Raw genomic sequence first — 9,927 nt, 5'->3', positions numbered from 1 at the left:
CCAGCGGCGTTAGTGAGACCAGGGCTGTGCTGAAGCGCTGTCATCGGTAGGCCCAAGCCGGCAGTGCGGGATGGGACGGTGCTTTGTGACCCTCACGAGCGGTGTCCACAGGCCACGGTGCAGGCAGGGATGCCTAGTGACGGCACTGGAGTGGATGGTGCTGGCGTTGGTGGACCGCGGCTGCGGTGGGGACGGGATGGTGCTTTGTGCTCCTCACGAACGGTGTCCAAAGGCCACGGTGCAGGCAGCGGCACTGGTGTCAGCAGGAGCGTCGTCGTCGAGGAGGCACAGGCTGCGGTGTGAGCAGACGATGCTGGAGTGCGGGGCCCACAGGTTCCGGTGCAAGCAGAGGGTCAGTAAAATTGTCTGATGACGGCATCAGTGAGGCCAGGGTCGTGGTGCATTGCGGTGCAAAGCGGGGCAGGTCACGGTGCAGGTAAGCAACCTCGTTGACGGCTTTGCAGTGATTATTCTTCTTGAACAGCACAAAACACACAGTTCCCAGTGCTACAGGTCGAGGAAACTTAAGTCTTTGGTGTCCCTGAGACTTCCAACAGGAGGCAAGCTCTATTCCATGCCCTTGGAGAACTTTCTCAAGCAGGACACACAGCAAAGTTCACCCTTTGCACTCTTTTCAGGCAGAAACAGCAACTGCAGGCCAGTCCAGCAAAGCAGCACAGCAAAGGGCTAGTACTCACAAAACACACAGTTCCCAGTGCTGTAGGTCGAGGAAACTTAAGTCTTTGGTGTCCCTGAGACTTCCAACAGGAGGCAAGCTCTATTCCATGCCCTTGGAGAACTTTCTCAAGCAGGACACACAGCAAAGTTCACCCTTTGCACTCTTTTCAAGCAGAAACAGCAACTGCAGGCCAGTCCAGCAAAGCAGCACAGCAAAGAGACAGTACTCATCCTCCAGCTCTTCAGCTCTTCTCCTTGGCAGAGGTCCCTCTTGATTCCAGAAAGATTCTAAAAGTCTGTGGTTTTGGGTCTTCTTCTTATGCCCCTTTCTGCCTTTGAAGTTGGCAAGTGTTTGCAAGGTCCTTCCTTGTCTGGGACAGGCCCCAGGCGCACACCAGGAGGTTGGAGGCTGCATTGTGTGAGGGCAGGCACAGTCCTTTCAGGTGCAAGCGACCACTCCTCCCTCCACTCTAGCTCAGATGGCTCATCAAGATATGCAGGCTACACTCCCAACCCCTTTATGTCACTGTCTAAAGGAGAGGTGTGAACAGCCCAACTGTCAAACTGACCCAGACAGGGAATCCACAAACAGGCAGAGTCACAGAATGGTTTAAGCAAGGAAAATGCCTACTTTCTAAAAGTGGCATTTTCAAACTCACAATCTAAAAACCAACTTCAGTAAAAGATGATTTTTTTAATTGTGAATTCAGAGACCCCAAACTCCATATTTCTATCTGCCCTCAAAGGGAATCTGCGCTTTAAAGTTATTTAAAGGCAACCCCATGTTAACCTATGAGGGAGATAGGCCTTGCAACAGTAAAACCTGAATTTGGCAGTATTTCACTGTTAGGACATGTAAAACACACCAGTACATGTCCTACCTTTTAAATACACTGCACCCTGCCCATGGGGCTACTTAGGGCCTCCCTTAGGGGTGCCTTACATGTACCAAAAGGGAACGTTTGGATATGGCAAGTGTACCCACTTGCCAGGTCGGATTGGCAGTTTAAAACTGCACACACAGACATTACAGTGGCAGGTCTGAGCCATGTTTACAGGACTACTAATGTAGGTGGCACAACCAGTGCTGCAGGCCCACTAGTAGCATTTGATTTACAGGCCCTAGGCACCTCTAGTGCACTTTACTAGGGACTTACTAGTAAATCAAAAATGCCAATAAGAAATAAACCAATCAACAATACAATTTACACAGACAGCCTGTGCATTTTAGTACTGATTAGCAGTGGTAAAGTGCCCAGAGTCCTAAAGCCAACAAAAACTGTTCAGAAAAATTAGGAGGAAGGAGGCAAAAAGACTGGGGATGACCCTGCAAAAAGGGCCAGGTGCAACAAGCCCATATGTTCATCCTGCCAGAGGAACACAAATACTTCCACACACTCAAGGCGTTGGTCTTGCTTTGGAATCAGTTTTCACTTATCAAGGGGGCAACTCATTTGCCAGATGACAGGTGAAGCTCATGCAAATCGGTCTCCAGAGGGTTTAGTGCTGCAGGACCTCCATCAGCAAATTAGCTTTCAAGGGAAAGCGACATCAAGTAGAAACGCTTGTGGGTTGATCATCTCCTAAAGCTGTGTGCAATGAAGGGATTGCCCAGCTGTAGAGGGGAGGGCACTGGGCCTGGTGGAAGCCATACCTTGTGATCTTCCTTCCACTGTGTATGGACCTTCTGCTGACATCCCAACCAGCTACAAGAAACACCTCATGCTCAAGATATGCGTCACAGTCCACATCTCCCTGGGCCTAATCCTTGTATACAGACCACCAATATCACCAGCAACATCACGACTACGTGGCACCCCCTAATTATCAATGGCAGCTCCTTCATCATCTGAGGAAACCTTAACTTTCACCTAAAAGACCGAACCCTCCCAAACCCTCTGACTCTTCTGGAAAACCTTGGCATCACCCTGCATGTTACCACTGACCCACGCAACTACACACCTATTGGAACCAATTTTCTCCTGGATCAGCAACATCTCAGTCATCAAGCCAGCAACCATGATCTGGACAAAAACATTTCCTTGTGAGTTTCAGCATACCCATCCCAGACCAGGTCAGACCTACCACCATCAGAACTACCAGCCACAGCTGGAAAAGCATCACAGAAGAGGAGTGGGCTTCCGTCCTCTCACTCATCTGCCTGAGCACACCAGCAATGTGCTGAAAGCTACCAAGAACCTCAACAGCTGGATCACTGCATGTGTCACACTCTGACTCCTCTCAAGTGCAACTTACAGGCCACTTGGTGCTCACAGGAACTCAGGCTGTTGAAATACCACTGCAAGCAACTTAGGTGCAATTGGAGAGCAAGTCAAGACACCACAGATAAAGACAAATCGGATCTAAGATGCCACCACCAGCAGATATGAAAGACCAAGCACACAGCTCTTGCAGATCGCATTGATGCCAGCCCTAACAACAGCAAAGAAATCTTTGCCACCATCAAAGATTTCACTGCTCTTTCCATTGTCTCCAATAACATCGCCCCCTAACAAGACCCATGGAAGCAGCTCTCAGAATTTTTCAAAATCACCTCCATATACAGCAATGCAGCCCTCTACTGGACACAGTCACCATCGCAACTTAATCTTCCAGCATGGAAAAAGAATAAATTCTGACCTCATGGCTCGTCATCAACACTGTCAAAATTACTGCTCCAGTAAAGATCATCCACTCTGTGGCCCCATCTGTCCCTTGCCCTCACCACATCTTCACCAAAGGACTCCTACCAAACAGCGAAGCACTAACACCCATCCTCAACTTCTCCATGGACTCAGTCACATTTCCGGACACCTGGAAAAATAACACCATCATTCCCCTGCTCAAGAAACCACCCATTGACCCAGCCATGCTTTCCAACTATAGACCCCTCTGCCTCATACCATACCAGGCAAAGGACTTATACAAAATCTCACTGACCTCCACAGCAACCACTGTCTCCTCAATGTCACGTAGTCCAAATTCAGGCCCAACCACTGTACAGAAACAACACTCATCATCTACACAGACAACAGCCAGACGATCCTTGAAAGGGGGAGATGGCAGGCCTCATTCTCCTGGACTTCTCTGCAGAATTTTACACCCCATCCTCATCAGGCACCCGCATGAGATGGCATCAAGACCCGTTATCTGCTGACACTGCTCTTTCTTAACAGATAGAACACAAGCGGTCAGCCTGGCACTTTATTCCTCGGAAGCCTGCAAACTTACCTAAGGGGTGCCTCAAAGTTCATTGCACATCTCCACCCTTTTCAATGCATACATGATCCCTCTTGCCAACATAACCATGCTCGTGACATCAACATCCTCTCGTCTGCCGACAACATGCACCTCATACTCTTCTTCTCGGACAAGACCCCCAGCACAAAAAGCCAGTTCACACCCTGCATCACCAAAATCATACCAAAGTCACTAACTGGATGAAAGCCATCGGCCTCAAGCTCAGCACCGACAGGATGTAAATAGTGATCTTCTGCAGTAACACCTCCACATGGGACTCTACCTGGTGGCCAGCTGAATGCGGACCCACAACCAGCACCCATGGCAGGAACCTTGGAATAATCACTCACAGCAAACTAGACATGAAAGCACAAGTCAACGGCATCACTGCATCCTGCTTCCACACCAAGAAGATTCTGGGGATGATCTTCAAATGGCTCCCAAGCAATACTAGAAAAACGTTCACCCACGCCCTAGTTATAAGCAAGTTGGAGTACGGGAACAACCTCTACACCGGGATCACCAACCAACTTACCAGAAGACTACAAACCATTCAAACCTCGGCAGACAGACTCATCCTCAACCTTCAGCACAGAACTCACATCACACCTAAGGGAGCTTGGCTGGCTTATAATATACAAATGTGCTTATTTCAAACTCTTCACACATTCCAGGCACTACACAGATTAGGCCCCACCTACCTAAACAGTTGCATCTTCTTCTACAACCACCCAGACATCTCCGCTATGCAGGACTCCGACTTGTACACATTCAATGCATACACAGAACCAAATCAGGAGGACGCACTTTCACTTACATCGCTCCTAGAGTATGGAACGGCCTCCCACTCCATGTCAGAGCCTCCTCTCTTCTTTTCTGCAAAAAGCTGAAGACCTGGCTTTTCAATCATCCAACCTACCATTGGCAGGGCTAAGCACACACAGCTGCTCAATGCCAGGGTACCCTTGTGGGTGATAGTGTGCATTACAAATACACACACCATAGCAACAAGGGGCTAGCTGTCTGTGGACTCTGCTGAGGCACATGTTGGGCTGGAGAATGAAGGTAAGTCACAGCTCGCTGGGGTAACAGGGGGGCGGGGCGGCACGCAGGGGGGGATATCAAAATGTTTTTTAAAAATACTTTGCTGCATGCCATGCCACTCTGCCGCTCCTCTGTCTCCTCAGCAGGCACAGGCTCCCAGCCTGCCCTGCGGCCAATCCTGACGCTGCTCAGAGCAGCATTGGGATTGGCTGGGAGCACCCAGGCAATCCCAGGCAGACGGGGCCTGTGTCTGCTCTCTCCACACCGGCAACACACTGCTGGGCTGGAGAGAGCACCGTGCGCATGTGTGTTTGGCCGGCTCAAGACGTCCGGCCAAACACACATGCGCAGAGGAGAGTGCACAGTGCACTCCCCTCAGTGCTCGTCATCCCCAATGCCCCGCCCCTTTAACAACGAAGGATAATAAACTGTACGAAGGATAATAAACTCTAGTTTATTATCCTTTCGTTGTTAAAGGATTTGCAGTGGTTGCTGCTGGCAGGGGGGCGACGCTCCTGCGCCCATAGCGGAGGAGCGGCCACTGCCCTAAGGTTGGAGTGTGCGCTGTTACTGATGGGGGATGCAGGAGGAGGACTGGAAGAGGGTAGTTCAGGGGGGCCTCATATTGGTGGAGGTGGTCAGGTGTTTGAAGGATGATACATCTCAGAAGACGTTAGTGAAAGGATTGAAACTTCATCGATTGGTTACGGATGAACTGTCTGAGAGTGGCCCAGATTGGTGGTCCTGGTTCTTTACATAGAAAGATTGTGGAGTTAGCTCGTTTGAGGCATTTTGTTGCCCCTGGGGGTGGAAAGGGCTGTGAGAGAGTGTCTGGAGAGTTCTAACAGTGACAAGGCGCTAAAACTAAGGGCCAGATTTACAAGAAAGTGGCGCACCAGCATTGATGCGCCGCTTTTCTTGTGCTCCTCCCACCGGCACCTAACGACACCATGTGGCGCACCATGGCGCACATTAGGACAATAGAATCAATTTTTTAATGCTATTGTGGCGCTTTGTTGCACTAGCGTCAAAAATGTTGACGCTAGAGTAGCAAAGTGCAAGGAGGCCCATTGGGCTCAATGGGTGCGTCCATTTAATACCTGCTTTGAGTAGGCGTTAAACATGACGCCAAAAACAGCACTCTCAGGTGTCTGACCTCTTCCTGCTCTGGGTCCACCTTTGCTGTTACCTCCCATGTGTGTAAGCACAGACGTGTAGGGTGGGTGGGGTCTGGGCCCGGCTGCTGGTGTCCTCACAATCCTCTCACACGTGGGAGTGCACACGTTTCACACTCGTGTGCACTCCCTGGGCCACGGCTCTGTCTCATTAGGGGGGGTTGCACAGAGGGACTGAGGGGACACTGCCCCGCCCCGCCCCCCCACCCCAGCTGGAGGAGGGAGCTGGACTGGGAAGAGGAAGAGAGGAGGCAGAAAAAGTCAAGGTGTCCGAGTGGCTGAGAAAGGAGCTGCTTTGGATTGGAAAGCAGAGGAAACAGAGCAGAGTTTGTAAAAGTCCTTGGAGCCGGATTTGTGAGCTGAGGAGGTCAGTTCTTCCACCACAGGCCTCCGCTCCACCCACTGAGCTATCGAAGGCTTCAGTAGAGACTCCCGAGAAGGCATCACGTGACATCAGAAACCAGCCCACCCCTACACCGCTCCCATCTCACCGGTTCCGTTCGGTGTCTGACCCGTCAGACCTCACTCAATCCCTCCACTTCGACCCCCTTTTCACCAGGGTCAGTTTGGTGTCTGGCCCGTCAGACATCAGTCAACGGCTGACTCCAGCATCACCTCCCGTTGTCACCAGCCTCAGGTGTCTGACCTCTTCCTGCACTCTCTCCTGCCCCTTCTGTTCCCCCGTACTCCAATGTGTATAGGTACAGACACTCGCAGGGGGGGGTGGGAGGGGGGCCGGAGGACAGAACAGGGTCATGCATTATATGTGCGTCTCACGAGCAGACACTCCATGGAACACACCGTCCTCTTACCCCTCAGCTGGGTGGGGTCTGGGCCCGGCTGCTGGGGTCCTCACAATCCCCTCACCCTTCCCAGTGTCTCACTCTCCTGTGCACCCCCACGGCTCACCCTGCTGCCCCCAGAGTGTGGGTTTAACACGAGATGTGCATCCCCTGCTGTAGGATTCTGCGCATGTAACATACAATCCCCCTCCAATGCTGATGTGGCAGGGTAGCCCCCCTGCTCCAGCTGTTTCTGCAGCTGCACCGCTGGTCTGGGGCTCTGATTCTAGTGCAGCCGGTCCTGGGTTGAAATTCACAACCATTAGAGGTTATTTCAAAGTAGTTTGCTTCCTGAATCGTCTACTTTCTATTTATTGAAAAGTGCCTTTAAAAATGAGTAAATTTAGGAAAAGAAAAGAGGGCTCGTCCGGGATTTGAACCCGGGACCTCTCGCACCCAAAGCGAGAATCATACCCCTAGACCAACGAGCCAGCTGACAGATGCTCCTGAAACATGATATGTGCTGTGTCTATCATGGAGCAATTATTGTTGTTTTATTGTACCAACCTTAGATATGGCCCGGGAATCCCAGAGAACAGGAGGAGGCTTCATAAGAGGGTCTTCTGACACAGATAATCTGAATTTAGAAATGAAAGAAAATATCTGCTTCATTTATTCAAAACTGAAAACTGAAAGGGAAACATCCATCACAGATTGTGTGCGAGGATCACACATTGCGTCTGTGTAGCTTATAAAGGACCAGTCCTTAGTCCACGGTGGGGGGTTCAATGGGGAAATAAGTAAAAGTGTTTCTCCTATCGGTATCTTTTCACATTATTTATGGCCCCGCGGCAGGGGTGTTGCATTTTGCCTGTTAAAGACCACATCAGTCAGATGAAGACGGACACCAATGGTTGTGATGTCACAGTAACACTGATATGAGATGATGCGGGTCAGGGTGTTTGCTGCAGTGTGTAAGGGGATCAGGGTTTATGGAGCATAGACAGGTGCAATATTCTACTTTGCCACCAGGGAGCCGTCTACTGATCTGGGGCATTATCATTCACACTCACCCTTCCCTAGTTGTGTGCTCACTCTCTGCTGTGTCTGTTATCTTTGGTCTGTCAGGCTCTCTAGAGCATCCTATAAATAGAAGTCACCTCTCCCTGCCCGGGGGTGTCTCCTGTCCGGGGGCCACCACGGTTCTCTCTTAGAGATATCAGTCCAAGGAGCCCTTTAATGTGGTTATGTAGTATTATTAGCTCTGATGTGGTCGTGCAGTGTTACTGACTTTGCTGTGGTTATACAGTGTTATCTCTGCTGTGGTTATACAGTGTTATTGACTCTGCTGTGGTCATGCAGTGTTATTGACTGCTGTGGCCATGCAGTGTTACTGACTCTGCTGTGGTTATACAGTGTTATTATCTCTGCTGTGGTCATGCAGTGTTAATATCTCAGCTGTAGTTATGCAGTGTTATTATCCCTGCTGTGGTTATACAGTGTTATTGACTCTGCTGTGGTCATGCAGTGTTATTATCTCTGCTGTAATCATGCAGTGTTATTGACTCTGCTGTGGTCATGCAGTGTTATTGACTGTGCTGTGGTTATGCAGTGTTATTATCTCTGCTGTAGTCATGCAGTGTTATTCTCTTTGCTGTGGTCATGCAGTGTTATTGACTTCTCTGTAGTCATGCAGTGTTATTATCTCAGCTGTGGTCATGCAGTGTTATTGACTGCTGTGGTCATGCAGTGTTATTGACTCTGCTGTAGTCATGCAGTGTTATTATCTCTGCTGTGGTCATGCAGTGTTATTATCTCAGCTGTATGTATGCAGTGTTATTGACTCTGCTGTGGTCATGCAGTGTTATTGACTCTTCTGTGGTCATGCAGTGTTATTATCTCTGCTGTGGTCATGCAGTGTTATTATCTCTGCTGTAGTCATGCAGTGTTATTATCTCTCCTGTAGTTATACAGTGTTATTGACTCTGCTGTGGTCATGCAGTGTTATTGACTCTGCTGTGGTCGTGCAGTGTTATTATCTCTGCTGTGGTCACGCAGTGAGATTGACTCTGCTGTGGTCATGCAGTGTTATTATCTCTGCTGTGGTCATGCAGTGTTATTGACTCTGCTGTGGTCGTGCAGTGTTATTATCTCTGCTGTGGTCATGCAGTGTTATTGACTCTGCTGTGGTTGTGCAGTGTTATTATCTCTGCTGTGGTCATGCAGTGTTATTGACTCTGCTGTGGTCATGCAGTGTTATTATCTCTGCTGTGGTCATGCAGTGATATTGACTCTGCTGTTGTTATGCAGTGTTTGGGAGCAGACTCCACAATTAATCATTCTGTGTTTTAACTGATACTAAAGAGTCACAAATGCAGTCTTTTTACTGTGTTTAATATAACAGAGATGTTAACCTTGGCCTTGCCCGACTCATGTGTTCAAACTGCACATTTCAAATGTGCGAGACTCAGTGCCTGACGCTCATTCTTTTCTCCCCCCGACAGTCCATGAAAAGCCTGAAATGTGACCTTCATTACTTGATTAATTGCACAAAATTCAGTAGCTCTAAGGCCTTGTTTGCACTGCAACATTATTATATTGAATTATTTTTATGTTCATGATGTTACTGGAGAGGACAGATTTACAACTGTACACAACTGAAGGCCGGTTACTGAGGCCGGACTGAGGTACTGTGTATATTTTTTAATGTGGAATTGTTCTCTCTGTAGGACAAATGCAGAGTTACTCATTAGATGTAGAGGGAAAGTCATGTGACCATGTGATGTGGTTTCTGTTGTACTGTTGGGTTATATAATGCAACTTCCTTCATCAAACCACACAACCTGTTCAGTTTCTCTGTTCAAAAGTGTAAAAAAACTCACAGTGTCGGAAATGAGCCACGTTCTTTCACATCCCGCTTAGAGAGCAGACTCCAGGTTAGTCTGTTTATCAATCTGCAACTGGAACATGTTTCAAATGTTTTATTCTGGCCTATACTGAGCAGCATG

The 9,927-nt window shown here is 49.1% G+C and overlaps 1 non-coding gene across 1 annotated transcript; it reads right to left on the bottom strand.

Moving 5' to 3' along the window:
* Positions 1–7,338: 7,338 nt before the first annotated feature.
* On the bottom strand, positions 7,339–7,410 carry TRNAP-UGG (transfer RNA proline (anticodon UGG)). Its single transcript has one exon. It is a non-coding gene; the product is annotated as a tRNA-Pro (tRNA).
* Between the last annotated feature and the right edge of the window lie 2,517 nt (positions 7,411–9,927).

The sequence above is a fragment of the Pleurodeles waltl genome, unplaced genomic scaffold (assembly GCF_031143425.1).
Source record: "Pleurodeles waltl isolate 20211129_DDA unplaced genomic scaffold, aPleWal1.hap1.20221129 scaffold_86, whole genome shotgun sequence".
Classification (NCBI taxonomy): Eukaryota; Metazoa; Chordata; class Amphibia; order Caudata; family Salamandridae; genus Pleurodeles; species Pleurodeles waltl.
This window is presented reverse-complemented; position numbering and strand designations above follow the sequence as displayed.